This window comes from Emys orbicularis, chromosome 4 (genome assembly GCF_028017835.1).
Source record: "Emys orbicularis isolate rEmyOrb1 chromosome 4, rEmyOrb1.hap1, whole genome shotgun sequence".
Lineage (NCBI taxonomy): Eukaryota > Metazoa > Chordata > Testudines > Emydidae > Emys > Emys orbicularis.
Genome location: NC_088686.1, coordinates 18,519,983 through 18,536,131, shown reverse-complemented (window position 1 = coordinate 18,536,131; position 16,149 = coordinate 18,519,983).

The following is a 16,149-nucleotide window of genomic DNA, read 5'->3' as shown; positions in this document are numbered from 1 at the left end:
AGAGGCATTCAAAATGCCCCTCCCCCTTTTAATCAAAGGCTGAGGAATCCCCTATTCTAAACAGGGCACTGAAGCACAGACGGATTAAATGCTTCATGTGAAGTCTATGGAAGAGCCAGAGCACCTGTATCCTAGCCTGCTGCTTTAACACGAGATCATCCTGCCTTTTTACGACGCAGTGCGGCTGCATCATTTTGAATTTGTAGCCCCGCTCTGTCTTCCCCATGGGCCTGTCTGTGCTTGACAAATGGCCACTCAATATGTAGCACAGGTACAAATGGCCACTAGTGCTTATGTTGCATCAATTCCCCTGAGCATGGTCAGGGAGCCTTCTGCTGTGATTACATAGCAGTGACTCTCCAGAGCTGATTGGCAATAAGCCAGTCACTAAACAGCTGTATTAAATCCAGGCCTCAGAGAAACACTGGTACATATTGTCCTTGTTCAAAAGCTAGCAGAATTTATTATGATGATGATTATTATTGTAAGGGTAAGTTTGTGCTGTACAAAAGGGGTGTGTGTAGCTTTCAAAATCCTGTGCCATGTTTGGGGGATCTGCAGTAACCTCGCAAACAGCCTGCAGCTTAGATGATCAGAGCTGTGGGTGCTTATTGTTGTAATGCACTCCGGAGAATGCTTTCGGTTGGAAAGCAGGAAATGTTCTGCAAAACCTAGATAAAGTGGAAAATAATAGTTTGTAAATGGTTTGATCCACTTATTCATATGCACGGGACCAACCCTTCAACAGCCTCAGGAAAGGGAAACAGGAAGCAAGGGGAAGGGGGAGGAAATTAGGAGTTCAGAGCAGCAAAGTTTAATCAGGGGTCTGGACTTAAATACTGAGATCCTCTCTCCAAAGCAATGTATGTCATTTGACTTTGCAATGCAAAAGTCTTTGATCAGTCAGGTGTCTGCAGCAAGGAAGGGCCTGTGGATCCACTCTCACTTGCTCTGTAATTTAAGTCACTCAGAGTCCAGATAATCTTCACTATTACCTCATCTTTGAAAGCCAAGGTGAACAGACAGGAATTAGTAGTTCTCTTTGGCAGTCATAGCAAAAGCAGACAAGGATCAAATGGGCTGGAGCCCGACTAACCCTCTCGCCCCTAGAGACATCTCCTCTAGCTCAAATCACGTGAGGCAGATCGGCAGGGCAGTGTAGAAACATGCATTTCTGTAGCCCATGATACACACAGGAAACTGACACCAACTGTCACTCTGGCACCTTTCATGAGTGTTACATTCAGGGCCGGCTCCAGGCACCAGCCGAGCAAGCTGGTGCTTGGGGCGGCAGATTGAACGAGGCGGCATTCTGCCCAATCCTAGAGTGGCACGGCCGTTTTTTTTTTTTTTTGTCTGTTTGTTTCGCTCCGGCCGCCCTGTAGGGGGCGGTGACATGGAGGACAGGAGTCCTTGTCCTTCCCTCCCCGCCGACCGGAGCGGAGCCCTGTTGGCAGGCGGCGCGGCACGGCGGTAGGGGCCGCATGGCCGCGCCCCGCTGTAGCCCTGGTCGCCCCCCTTCTCTCTCTCTCCCGCCCGCTCCCTCTCCTTCCCCCCGTAGCTGGTCCCCCTGCACCCGCGCCGCAGGTATTTTTTTTTTTTTTTGCTTGGGGCGGCCAAAAAGCCAGAGCCGGCCCTGGTTACATTCATTATCAAAAAGCCCAACAGTGCATGGGAAACATATCTGAGCGCTCCTGAACACTGAAGAATAAGAGATTTCCTATTTTAAATGCAGCATTTTCCCCTTGATTCATAATCTTTAATGGACTTCAGAAAAAAAATCTGTCTAGGGCTATGTCTACACTACAGACCTTAGAGTGGCACAGCTGTACCACTTAAGGTCTCCTGTGTAACGGTTCTATGCTGGTGGGAGAGAGCTCTTCCTCCGGCATAATTAAACCACCCCAAGGAGCGGTGGTAGCTATGTCAGCGGGAGAGCGTCTCCTGCCAACATAGCGCTGTCCACTTTTGTCGGTGACAGTTATGTTGGTCACACCCCTGGCTGACAAAAGTTTTGCCAAGAGTGCTGGTGCAGACAAAGCCTCAATCTAGATCAAGTGAGAGAGTTAACGGTATGCATTCTCTTGAGACCATTCCCTACCCCTTCCCCAAACTAATCCTCCAAAGCAGACAAGGAAAACCCATGTTAATTTTCTTGATATTTCTAAAGAAAAAAAAGCAGGGAAAAATATTTAAAAATAACCCCCCAACTTTGTAGGCCTTCTTTAGCTATCAAAAAGGATCCGGACACAAGTTTGATTTTTTCAGAAATATCTTTTACAATCATCTTTACAAATGCTGTGATTTGAGCCCAGGAATAATTTTCTCACAGTGTGATTAGCAACAGGGCCTTCTTATCAGAAATTTGGAATTATGGATTACTTCCACATATTCACCACAATTCTTTTAAACAATGCTGGAAATGCAAGTTAGAGTCCCAGTTTCCAAACAGTGCTATTATGACCTGCTAGAGAGAGATTTTTGAGGACATTTAGGAAAGAACTTTTTTAAGCAGAAAGAGTCTTTATTCTTGTATTAAAAATACCTGTTTCATTCCATGCTCTACTGACACTAACAATTCTATTAGTTCTGTAAACAGTGACCCACAATAGATTATAAAGTATAGCTTTACATGGTGCATTTTAAAACACAAAGGTGGAGACTAAGTGAGAAGTGCAAGTATCTGATAGTGTAACAGATCTTGTAGCATGTGGGGCCTACTGGACAGAACACTAACTGGGGCACAGGGAGACATGGGTTTAGTTCCTAGGTCTACCACTGGCCTGCTGGGTGACCTTGTGCAAGTCACTTCCTGTCTCGTGCCTCAGTTTCCCTGTTAAATGGGATAATGATACTGCCCCCCTTTGTAAAGTGTTTTGAGATGACTAGTGCTATATAAGAGGTATATGTTAATATATTTTTTAATATTGGGGTAATAAACAGGGGATGAAATCTAGGCTCCATTGAAGTCAATGGCAAGATTCCCACTGACTTCAATAGGGCTAAGGTAGCATAGAGTCTTGTCCTGAGTGTCTTTCTCAGGTAGCCACACAATCAGAACCTCCATTAGCTAATCCAGTCCAGTCTTTTACAGTGCCCATTTCACAAATGTACATTACAATGTGAGCAGAAAATTGTGAGCCAGTCTGATAGCTCCCTACGATTTCAACCTGTGTTGATGCATACAACAGACAAGTCAAAAGTGTGTTTGTTTCTTCCCTTGGTCATATGGCTCTTGGGAGCCTAATGAAAAAAAAAAAAGAATTAGGATTTTTCCCTTGCTAAGAGGGACTTCTGCCCACTCTCATTGGGAGGGGGACACTGCAGAACCTTTGTCTCAAGTCCAATTGGGAGCACTGAGAGAGACACTGGAAGGTTATTTTTAAAAATTTAAATAGAGTTGAAAGGCCCAGATATCAAAGGGCCTCTAACAATGTGGACCCACATTACACATGCCAATGGGTCTATGCCCTGTTTGTGTGTGGAAATGTGAGCGTGTGTGTGTGTGGAAATAGGCTCAGCCACTAATATTGCAGGCACATGGTCAAGCACCTTTTGAAAATACAGCATTAAATTTACTACAGCCAGGCAATGACTTTGCTCTAGACTTAGGATATGGCTCCACTGAGCAGTTTTCCAATGTCTCTTACCGAGTTTGTCTTGTGTCTCCCAAAAGGCAAGGTAAAGGATTTGGGGCAGGAAATGTGCCTTATTCAATGTTTGCAAAGTGGCACGTTAATTTCAGGTTTCATTTTGATAAAAGTAAGAGTGATGGGTAAACCGCAAATGGCTCAGTTCCCATGCAATATCTGGATGCTAATTTGAACTGCGTGGGTTTCAAAATTAGGCTTGAAAGCTCATGAGAACAGAGCTTCCCATAAGGCTTCTGGTCCTTCCTGCTTCTGATTAGGTGAGATAGAACGTGAGAGAAAACAAGTTTCTCATGTTGAATTTGGGTAACAGCTTTCACTTCCAGTCCCAGTCAGATTCTAGACGTGCACGCATTAGAGTAATATTTATGACTGTGATGCTGGCAAGGTCCCCATGCCTCACTTCAATACTGACAAACACCTAGCTGGAATCAGTCATGTGTTAGTATTGGTAAAATAGGTATTAGAGTTAAAAAGAATATGCGTAGTGTTCAGGGTTTATTGAATGCCTGCAAATTGCTGCATGCATTAGTCATAGAAGTATAGCAGGGCCGCCCAGAGGATTCAGGGGGTCTGGGGTCTTCGGCGGCAGGGGGCCCCCACCGCCGAATTGCAGCCGAAGACCCGGCACTTTGGCGGCGGGTCCTGGGGCGGAAGGACCCCCTGCCGCGGATCTTCAGGGCACTTCGGTGGCGGGTCCCGGAGCGGAAGGACCCCCCCACCGCCGAACTGCCGCCGAAGACCCGGAGCGGAAGAAGCTCCGGGGGCCCGGGCCCCGCGAGAGTTTTCCAGGGCCCCCGGAGCGAGTGAAGGACCCCGCTCCAGGGGCCCTGAAAAACTCTCGTGGGGGCCCCTGCGGGGCACGGGACCTGGGGCAAATTGCCCCACTTGCCCCCCCCCCCCCGGGCAGCCCTGAAGTATAGGATTGGAAGGGACCTATGTAGGTCATCTAGTCCAGTCCCCTGCACTCAAGGCAGGATGAATAACTAGACGATTCCTAACATACATTTGTCTACCCTGTTCTTAAAAACCTCCAATGACATAGATTCCACAACCTCCCTTGGCAATTTGTTCCAGTGCTTAACTACCCTGATAATTCAGAAGTTTTTCCTAATGTCCGACCTAAACCTCCCTAGCTGCAATTTCAGCCCCCTGCTTCTTGTCCTATCCCTAGAGGTCAAAGATGACAATTTTTCACCCTCCTCCTTATAACAAGCTTTTATGTACTTGAAAACTGTTATCATGTCCCCCCATTTCTCCAGCCTAAACAAACCCAGTTTTTTCAATCTGTCTTTCTAGGTCATAGTTTCTAGACCTTTAATAATTTGTGTTGCTCTCCTCTGGACTTTCTCCAGTTTGTCCACATCTTTCCTGAAATGTGGCACCCAGAACTAGACAGTACTCCAGCTGAGGCCTTATCAGCGCGGAGTAGAGGAGAAGAATTACTTCATGTACCTTGCTTACAACACTCCTGCTAATACATTCCAGAATGATGTTTGCTATGTTTGCAACAGAGTTACACTGTCGACTCATACTTAGCTTGTGATCCACTATGATCCCCAGACCCCTTTCCACAGTACTCCTACCTAGCAGTCATTTTTCTTGGAAATTGTCACTGATGTGACAAAATTTGATACTAATGGCATTGCTGGTGAGATAAGTTGCATGATTAGAAAGTTAAAATCACAGATTTATAACCCATTCAGGAAGGATAGTGTAATTAAAAGAGGTGTGGGGTAGGGGGCAGGGAGGATGGCTCTCTATGTTAATGGCATCATTACTGTATTAGATAACTCATGCACAGGATCTTGCATACATGTGGATCGGTGTGCTAAGTAACAAAGTCCAGGAGGAGGTGCTGTTTTAGACCACTGAACCAAACCAGAGAACAGGATGAATTATACCTTAAGCACTTGTCTGTAATGTGTGGAAAGAAAAACATGGTGTTATGGGGACTTCAGTTTGGGGGACATATGCCAAAGGTCTCATGCAGCCAGTAGTAAAACACTATTAGTTGCTGAAAATTATAGATAGTGATTTTCTAACACAAAAACTATTGCACCCAACATGAGGTAACTCTGTTTCAGACTTTATGATGGATGAAGATGAATTCATCACTGGACTGGAAAGTGGTGGTTGCCCAGGGACCAGTGATCATGACCTGATTATGCTCTACCTGGGCAAACAGATGATAGTCACAATCAACAATATATATACTTGGTTCTTCAAAAGGGCTAACTTCCCAAAGCTGAGGAAAATTATGAGCAAAATTGTTTAGGAGGAAAAATGTAGAGAGAAAAATGTGAAATAAAATTGGGAGCTCTTTAAATGAGTTTATCAGATGGCCAAAAAGCCACAATTCCACAATAAAAAAGGATGACAACTTTGACTACAAGCCCATCCCTACTTTAGTAGTGAAGTGAATGTGGCAATTAGAAATAAAAGAGCAACAACAGCAAATGGAAAAAAGGACAGATAGCAATGAAGTTATGAGGTCTCAAAAACTGATAAGGGAAGCTAAAGACATCTGGGAAAATGCATTGCTGACAAAAAGGAATTTAAGTAGGAACAAAAGAAATTCTAGCAATGGCATAGGCCTATAACTAGATAGAGATGCTAACACTATTAGTAATCATGCAGAAAAGTCAGAAGTGTTGAATAAATATTTCTATTCTGTATCTGGAAAGAAACAGGATGATATACTCCTACTCATGAGGATGATGAAGTACTTTCCAGTCTGTTAGTAACTAAGGAGGACATTAAACAGTATCTACTAAGGATAAACATTTTAAAATCAGCAGGTCTTAGTAACTTGCACCCAGAAGTCCTAAAAGAGCTGGATGACGAGACCTCTGACCTGCTGATGTTCATTTTTCATAAATCTTGGAATACCAAGGAAATTCTAGAAGACTGGAAGAGAACTAATGTTGTGCCAATATTCAAAAGGACAAATGGAATGATTTGTGTAACTATAAGCTGGCTAGCCAGATATCAGTCATAGGCAAAATAATGGGAAAGCTGATATGGGATTCAACTGATTATGATATTGCTATCTTTTAATTCTTTAATGCCAGTCAACATGGTTTTTATGGAAAATAGGTCTCATCAAACAAACCTGATTTCATTCTTTGAGGTTACAAACTTGGTTGATAAACATAACTGTGTAACCATAGGAGGCTTGTAGGACATTTGACTTAGTACTGTGTAACATTCTGATTAAAAAATTAGCACTATGCAATCTCAACAAAGCACATGTTAAATGGATTAAGAACTGGCTAACTGATAGATTTCAAAAAGTAGTTGTCAATGGGGAATCATTATCAAATTTCTAGTGGTGTTCCACAAGGATCGGGTCTAGGCATGTTTTACGTTAATCTGAACGAAGAGTTCATACCCGCAGCATCCACAGGGGGTTGTTAATAGGGGGACTATAAGGGAAAATAGAGACAGACAGGAGTTACGGCCGCAGGGGACAGGGGATAGATTGGTAGATTGCGCTGCCCCCAGGCAAAGGCAGGTTTATGTGATTGGGGACTCCTTACTGAGGAGGTTAGACAGGCCTGTGACCAGGGCGGACCCAGAAAACAGAAGGGTGTGCTGTCTGCCGGGCGCTAAGATACGGGATGTGGACCTGCGGTTGAAAAGGATCCTAAAAGGAGCGGGTAAGAACCCCTTGATCATCCTTCATGTAGGAACGAATGACACGGCTAGGTTCTCGCTAGAGAGAATCAAGGGAGATTATGCCAGGCTGGGGAAGACGCTTAAGGAAGTCGAGGCTCAGATTATCTTCAGTGGGATTCTGCCTGTTCCTAGAGAAGGACAGCAAAGGGCGGACAGGATTGTGAGGATAAATAGCTGGCTAAGGGAGTGGTGCTATAAGGAGGGCTTTGGGATGTATGGCCACTGGGAGGCTTTCGGGGACAGACAGCTGTTCTCGCGGGATGGACTTCACCTGAGTAGGGAAGGAAATAGACTTCTGGGAGGGAGGCTGGCTCATCTCATCAGAAGGGCTTTAAACTAGGAACTTGGGGGAGACGGTTGGGAGATGTCCAGTTGATCTCCACGCCAGATTCCAACACTGAAAAAGAGGGCGAGGAGAAAAGCACAGATATAGGTAGGGGTAGGGAATTGGACATAAGAAGGAGGGGGCGGATGGACACTACGGGGTCCGTACCAAAGTGCATAACTAATGGGAGAAAGGATAGACAGCATACGGTAAGATGTTTATACACCAATGCGAGAAGCCTAGGTAACAAAATGGAGGAATTGGAGCTCCTGGTCCAAGAAATGAAACCTGATATCGTAGGAATAACCGAAACGTGGTGGAATGGTAGTCATGACTGGAGTACAGGTATGGAAGGGTATGTGCTGTTTAGGAATGACCGGAAAAAAGGTAAAGGTGGGGGTGTGGCGTTGTATGTCAATAATGAGCTAAAATGTAAAGAAATAATAAGTGATGGAATGGATAAGACGGAGTCTGTCTGGGCAACAATTACACTGGGTAAAAGAACTACTAGAGCCTCCCCTGAGATACTGCTTGGGGTGTGCTATAGACCGCCGGGATCTAGCCTGGATGCGGACAGAGAACTATTTAATGTTTTTAAGGAAGTAAAAACTAATAAGAGCTGTGTGATCATGGGGGACTTTAACTTCCCAGACATAGATTGGGGAACAAATGCTAGTAACAATAATAGGGCTCAGATGTTTCTAGACGTGCTAGCAGATGAATTCCTTCATCAAGTAGTAGCTGAACCGACGAGGGGGGATGCCATTTTAGATTTGGTGCTGGTGAGTAGTGAGGACCTCGTTGAGGAAATGGTTGTAGGGGACAACCTTGGCTCGAGTGACCATGAGCTAATTTGGTTTAAACTAAATGGAAGGGTTAACAGAAATAAAACTATGACTGTGACTAAGATTTACGATTTCAAAAAGGCCAACTTTAATAAATTAAGGCAACTACTTAGGGAAGTGGATTGGGCTAACATACTTAGAGAGCTAAAGGCAGATGAGGCCTGGGATTATTTCAAGCTGAAGTTGCACGAGCTGTCCGAGGCCTGTATCCCGAGAAAGGGGAAACGGTCAGTAGGCAGGGGAATTAGACCAAGCTGGATGAGCGGGCGTCTCAAAGGGGCGATTAAGAAAAAACATAAAGCGTACAAAGAATGGAAGAGAGGAGAGATCGGCAAAGAAACCTACCTTATTGAGGTCAGAGCATGTAGGGATGCGGTGAGAAAGGCCAAAAGCCGTGTAGAGTTGGACCTCGCGAGGGGAATTAAATCCAATAGTAAGAGGTTTTATAGCCATATAAATAGGAAGAAAACAAAGAAAGAGGAAGTGGGGCCGCTGAAGCTTGCAGATGGAGTGGAGATTAAGGACAATCTAAGCATGGCACAATATCTAAATGAATATTTTGCATCGGTGTTTAATAAGGCTAATGAAGGGCTTAGGAATAGAGGGAGCGGGACAGAGGGGAATAAAGGAGGGGCAATTGACATTAAAGTATCAGAGGTGGAAGCCAAACTCGACCAGCTAAATGGGACTAAATCTGGTGGACCGGATGATCTTCATCCTAGAATATTGAAGGAGCTGGCGCGAGAAATTGCAAGCCCCTTGGCAATAATTTTTAATAAATCTGTAAACTCGGGGGAGGTACCGATGGACTGGAAAATAGCTAATGTGGTCCCTATTTTCAAGAAGGGGATAAAAAGTGACCCGGGTAACTACAGGCCTGTTAGTTTAACTTCTGTAGTATGCAAGGTCTTGGAAAAAATTTTGAAGGAAAAAGTAGTTAAGGACCTTGAGGTGAATGGCAATTGGGACAAATTACAACATGGGTTTACGAAAGGAAGATCGTGCCAAACCAACTTGATCTCCTTTTTTGAGAAAGTAACAGACCTTCTAGATAAAGGAAATGCGGTGGATCTAATTTACCTAGATTTTAGTAAAGCGTTTGATACTGTGCCGCACGAGGAATTACTGGTTAAATTAGAAAAGATGGGGATCGATATGAAAATCCAGAGGTGGATAAAGAACTGGTTAAAGGGGAGACTGCAGCGGGTAGTACTGAAAGGGGAACTGTCGGGTTGGAGGGAGGTCACCAGTGGGGTTCCTCAAGGTTCGGTTTTGGGTCCGATTTTATTTAATCTATTCGTTACTGACCTCGGAACCGAATGTAGGAGTGGGCTGATAAAGTTTGCGGATGACACAAAGTTGGGAGGTATTGCCAATTCGGAGAAGGATCGGGATATTTTGCAGGGAGACTTGGATGACCTTGTAAATTGGAGTAACAATAATAGGATGAGATTTAATAGTGGGAAGTGTAAGGTGATGCATTTAGGGATGACTAACAAGAATTTTAGTTATAAGTTAGGGACGCATAGGTTGGAAGTGACGGAGGAGGAGAAGGACCTCGGAGTCCTGGTTGATCGCAGGATGACTATGAGTCGGCAATGTGACGTGGCTGTGAAAAAAGCTAATGCGATCTTGGGATGCGTTAGGAGAGGTATTTCAAGTAGGGACAGGGAGGTGCTGCTTCCGTTATACAAGGCGCTGGTGAGACCTCATTTGGAGTACTGTGTGCAGTTCTGGTCTCCTATGTTTAAAAAGGATGAACTCAAACTGGAACGGGTACAGAGAAGGGCCACTAGGATGATCCGAGGAATGGAAAACCTTTCCTATGAAAGGAGACTCGAGGAGCTCGGTTTGTTTAGCCTAACCAAAAGAAGGCTGAGGGGGGATATGATTGCTCTCTTTAAATATATCAGAGGGATTAATACCAAGGAGGGAGAGGAATTATTTCAGCTTAGTAGTAATGTGGATACGAGAACGAATGGATATAAACTGGCCGTGGGGAAGTTTAGGCTTGAAATTAGGCGAAGGTTTCTAACCGTCAGAGGGGTAAAATTTTGGAACAGCCTTCCGAGGGAAACGGTGGGGGCGAAGGACCTCTCTGGCTTCAAGATTAGGCTTGATAAGTTTATGGAGGGAATGGTTTGATGGGATAATGTGATTTTAGTCAATTAGGCATTAACGGGCCATCACGGGTAAAATGAGGGTCCGGCTGTAGAATCTTGCCTGTATGCTCGGGGTTCTGCTGATCGCCATATTTGGGGTCGGGAAGGAATTTTCCTCCAGGGTAGATTGGCAGAGGCCCTGGAGGTTTTTCGCCTTCCTCCGCAGCATAGGGCAGGGGTCGCAGGCTGGAAGATTCTGTTGTGGGTGGGTCAGCTTTTGTGGCCTGCATCATGCGGGAGGTCAGACTAGATGACCATATTGGTCCCTTCTGACCTTAAAGTCTATGAGTCTATGAGTCTATGAGTTACAGCCTAGCACTTTAGTGTGCATTGCTATTTATCTACCCTGTAGTCTGAACTTTGTGGCAATTACCCAAAATTACAGAAGAAGTTTGCAGCAGAGCTGGAAATTGATCTTGGCTCTTCTTCTCTCTAGTCTAGTGCCTTAACTGCAAGACCACCTATCTTCTGAGCCATAAAATTCTGATCTGGATCAGAACTTTATCAAAGATCGACTGAGTTAGGATTAGAGGTTTGTGTTCAGACCTACCGCTAGCAATAATATAAATTAATGGGATCAGGGGTGGGAGTTAATTACACTTTTTTGAACCACAGATAAGGATTAGTTTGAATTTTGGTCAAAAGTTATTTGATCGGTTAAATGCAGGGAGGTGGTTATTTAATGTGAATAGCTCAACCATCCTTTCTCTTGATATGATATGAGTTGTAAATATCCCAAATCCCTATGTAAAGTAATTGCATCTGCCCAGTTTTTAACTGATGTAAATTGGTAGACTAGCTCCATAGGAGTCAATAGAACTACAGTGAAATACCCTCAGCTGTGGATTTGGTCCAAGTGTATGCTGGAAACCTGCAGTGGAATTTTCTTTTGACCTGTCATCATGATAGCAGTGTCTGATATATTTTTAACACGTTGGGATTCCCCTATTTCTTTAAATTTAACAGAACTCTCACTTCCTTTAACCTTTTATCATCAGACCCCAGTCTTACCCCACCTCCCACCCAGTTGAAGAAGCAGCTCTGAAAGGAGCTGTCATCTTTTTCTTCTTCAAGAAACCCAGTTTCCTGAGTGCTTTCTGGCTTGTTCTTTCTCATCTGGAAATCCCCCTTAATTATGCAATGAATAAACTTTCAAATAAACCACAACCTAAAGTGAACTGAATTTCAGTAAGTGATTTTGAACATCATTCAAGTTAGTAAATCATTTTGCTGTGTAAAGTGGTGTAAAGGATTTGGTGGGTGACCGATATTATTTGGGTGCTAGAGGTACTGTACTAAGTTTACCCGCAGTAGAAAAGCCGCTAAACTTTAAGGACTCATTCAGTACATAGTATATGGCAGCTGCAGGATAGGAATGTGTTTATTCTGACAGCAAATAGAATAATAATATAATGGAGTCACAGACAGTCTTCTTAGATACTCCAGTCTATCTTGCCACCCAGGCAAGCTGGACTATGTGATAAATGGTCACTTATACAAAAAAAAAAAAAAATCACAAATATTCTAGGTGACACCCAGTCCCAAGAGACCAGTCACTCACCCAGCTTGATTTGCATCCTGTATTTCACACAAAAGACAACACTGGCAGCCAATTCTATAGTAAACTAACTAAAGGTTTATGAGCTAAGAAAAAGGAATGAGAGTTATTGAGAGGTTAAAGTAGGTAAAAATATATGTACTTGTGAGTCAGTCTCTATAATTTCAAAAGGTAGCAGAGATGTAGTAATTTGTCAGTTTCCCAAAAGTCTTTTAAGGCAACCCAGAGTAACTCTGCAAATCTCTGTCTTCTCGATTGGTTATTCTGTCCTGTTAGAATACAAACAGTCGAGAGATGATGAACTTTTCATTGTGTCCATATGTATAGCTTCCTCTCACAGAAAACAAGCTGACAGTTCGGCTACCCACGTGGTCTCTTTCTTTGATGACACAGAGCGGAGTGCATTTACAGTCTTTTATCTCTGATCATCACACACAGTGACCACTTGCCTTCACATGCTCAAGAGTTAGCACTTTCCTGTTAAAAGTTCTTCATTTGCATTACCCAGGGCTTCTTACTCATGTGATGGCTTATTTAGTTACAGGGGTATGTATATACAATGTAAATGTTTGCTATTACATTCTAAGGTAGTGGCTCTCAACCTTTCCAGACTATTGTACCCCTTTCAGGAGTCTGATTTGTCTTGCATAACCCAAATCTCACCTCACTTAAAAACTACTGGCTTACAAAATCAGACATCAAAATACAAAAGTGTCACAGCACACTATTACTGAAAAATGTCTTACTTTCTCCTTTTTACCATAGAATTATTAAATACATTGATTGGAATATAAATATTGTACTTACATTTCAGTGTGATACCTGAGCCTGTTTTTCATTTGTGAGACTTGTCTGAAGCCTGAGCCCCAGGCAGCGGGGCTGAAGCATGGGGGTCCCTTAGCTTCATGGGGGGAACCCCAGGCATTTGCCCTGCTTGTCACCCCCTAATGCCAGCTCGGCACTTGCAACTTCCCAAACCTGTCCTGTGACCTCCCCGGGGGCTGCAACCTCAGGTTGAAAAACACTGATCTAGATGAGTTGAGTACCCCCTGGAAGACCTTTGACTACTCCCAGGGGTACACGTACCCCTGGCTGAGAACCACTGTTCTAAGGTACAGATAAGTGAAAACAATGCATGCAGCCTCCCATTAGTTTTCATGACGTTTAAACACCAAATACGTTCTTATGCATTTAACAATCGCTTTGATCTGTACTAACACGTGAGTGAACTGGCCTGAGTTCCAGCTGTGAGTTTGTCAGTCTTCAGCTGATGCCTATGGCCTTGGCATGAGCTGGCACCTGGTCTGCCAACATCACACAGTGTATTATAAAAGAGCCACTGACAACTCATGGAAAACACTGGAAGATACTCTGTTGAGAACACTGCACGTTATTTTCTCTCTGTCTTCACCTCTTTTTAATTACTAGGGATGTTTGCAGGGAGGCGCTGCAGGGAGGGAGAGGAGCTGATATGGGGAGCGGCCAGTGCCTGCTGAGCACCCACTATTTTTTCCCCGTGGGTTCTCCAGCCCTGGAGCACCTACAGAATCGGCGCCTGTGAGTAGAGCTTTTGCCATCCTTACACAGGTTGGGAGACAGTGACATTACTTACATGAACTGTGACCGTATAGATCATTGTTGCAACCAAGGTCCTATAGTGGCACCAAACCTTGTACAAAGGAGGTCAAGTAAGGTGTCTATGAAAGGTTATGATTTGCTGGTTATGATTATGCTATAGAATCATAGAATCATAGAATATCAGGGTTGGAAGGGACCTCAGGAGGTCATCTAGTCCAACCCCCTGCTCAAAGCAGGACCAATTCCCAATTCCACAGTTTGGTGCAAACGACATGTCCAAGGTTCGGTGGGTCGCATGGTTTCTCCAGCCGGGCAAAAGATTTGACCTGGGGATCTGCCAATCAGGAGAACAGAATGATGGCCAGGCTAAACAGCTACAGCCACCCTTTGCTGCCAAGATTAAATTCATTCTCATTCTTCATTTATTTAATTAAAAAAAAAGAATATAATGTTTTAGTCATTGCACCATAAGCTATCGGGTTTGAGTTGGCTTTTTGGGAATCTCCAAGGGAAACCAGGCAAGAAACATTCAACAATTTTCATACGGAAGCACTTAATTAAAAAGAATGAATAAATTATCTGTCATTTGACAATTCAGTTTGTTACAGTAAAAATAAAAGTCCTGAACACAGATTTAAAAGGTTGGAGGCCTTCAAACTGAAATTATCAATCAATATAAACATTAGAGATTAAAAAGACCAATGACATATCAAATCTGTATGCATGTATCATTTTTATATTTAAAGTTATAAGTATTGGCTCTATACAGCCTGTATTTCAAACTTATGCTAGGCTTCTGGGTGATACCCCAGACAATTTGGCATCAGCACTGCCTAGCCTGCTTCATGGCCCATTAAGGACCATCAGCTATAAAACTGACCCATTGAGAGAAGGCAGCTACACCTTGTGACTCAGCAAGGCATGCAGGGACATGCCTATGGACAGAACTCTATGGTATGTGCTGGGTAGCTTGTGTTTGGAACAAAGGAAGCACAAGCCACATGGCAAAAGGACTATAAAAGGCAGCTGCATCATCTCCATTTTGTCTTCAGTCATGCTTCTTACTTCTGGAGGAACTTTGCTACAAACTGAAGCTCTGAACAATGGCCCGAATGACCCATCCGAGCTGTGGATGTACTCCAGAGACTTAACTTAAGCCAGCAGTTTATTCCATCACTGCTACAAGCCTGAACCAAGAACTTTGCCATTCCTGTATGTAATTGATTCCATTTAACCAATTTTAGCTCTCATCTATATTTCTTTCTTTTTATGAATAAACCTTTAGATTTTAGATTCTAAAGGATTGGAAACAGCGTGATTTGTGGGTAAGATCTGACTTGTATATTGACCTGGGTCTGGGACTTGGTCCTTTGGGATCGGGAGAACCTTTTTTCTTTTACTGGGGTATTGGTTTTCATAACCATTCATCCCCATAAACTGTGGCACTGGTGGTGATACTGGAGTGTCGAAGGGAATTGCTTGTATGGCTTCTGGTCAGCCAGTGGGGTGAAATTGAAGTCCTCTCTGTTTGGCTGATTACCCTGCTCTAAGCAATTTGTCCTGCATTGATATTCTCAGTAGTGTCCCGCCAGAGGCCGCATCGTTACAGAGAGCCACTCCTACCCTCTTTTTAAACCCTTTTTACACTGCCAGAGCTGTGTGAAGGGTTAATTGAGACTTGGACCTAAAGAAGAAGGAGACCATTCCAAGCACAGAGAGACCCAGGCAGGGGGTGCAGAGCCTAGAGAAGAAAACTGGGAGAAACTTAGGGAGCAAGTGGGGAAGGAAGAAGAGAGGACAGCAGAGAGATGTCGGGCCTGAAAGTGAGGACAAGGAACCAGTAAGAGACAGGCAGTCAGTTAAGGGATTTGAAGGACAGGGTGATGGGAACGGTAGACTTCTTCAGCAGTGGCATTTTGGATAAGCAAAAAGGGAAGTGAGGAGAGTAGGTGAGGGGGAAGGCAGGAAAGGCAGCTGTTATAATTAATCAAGGGGAGAAATGAGCAGGGCATGGGAGAGGGATTTCACTGTGAGCAGAGTAAGAAAATGGTCACACTTCAGGGATATTTAACAGGATGAAGAGACAGGAGCTAACAAAACTGAAGGTGGAAGGGGAAGGAGAAACTGGGAGAAGACAACAGCAGATCCCTCACTAGTGATGGAGAAGGACGTAGTGGGGAAGAATCAGGTGTGGTTGTGAAAAATCACCTTTGGGGTGGGGGTGGGACATCCAGGAGGGCACAGCTATAGATGCCCAACTGGACAGGGAAGCAGAAGTCAGGCCAATCAGGTAGATTTAAGAATCATCCTCAGAGAGGTGATAGCTGAAATCAGGAATACAGAGACATTT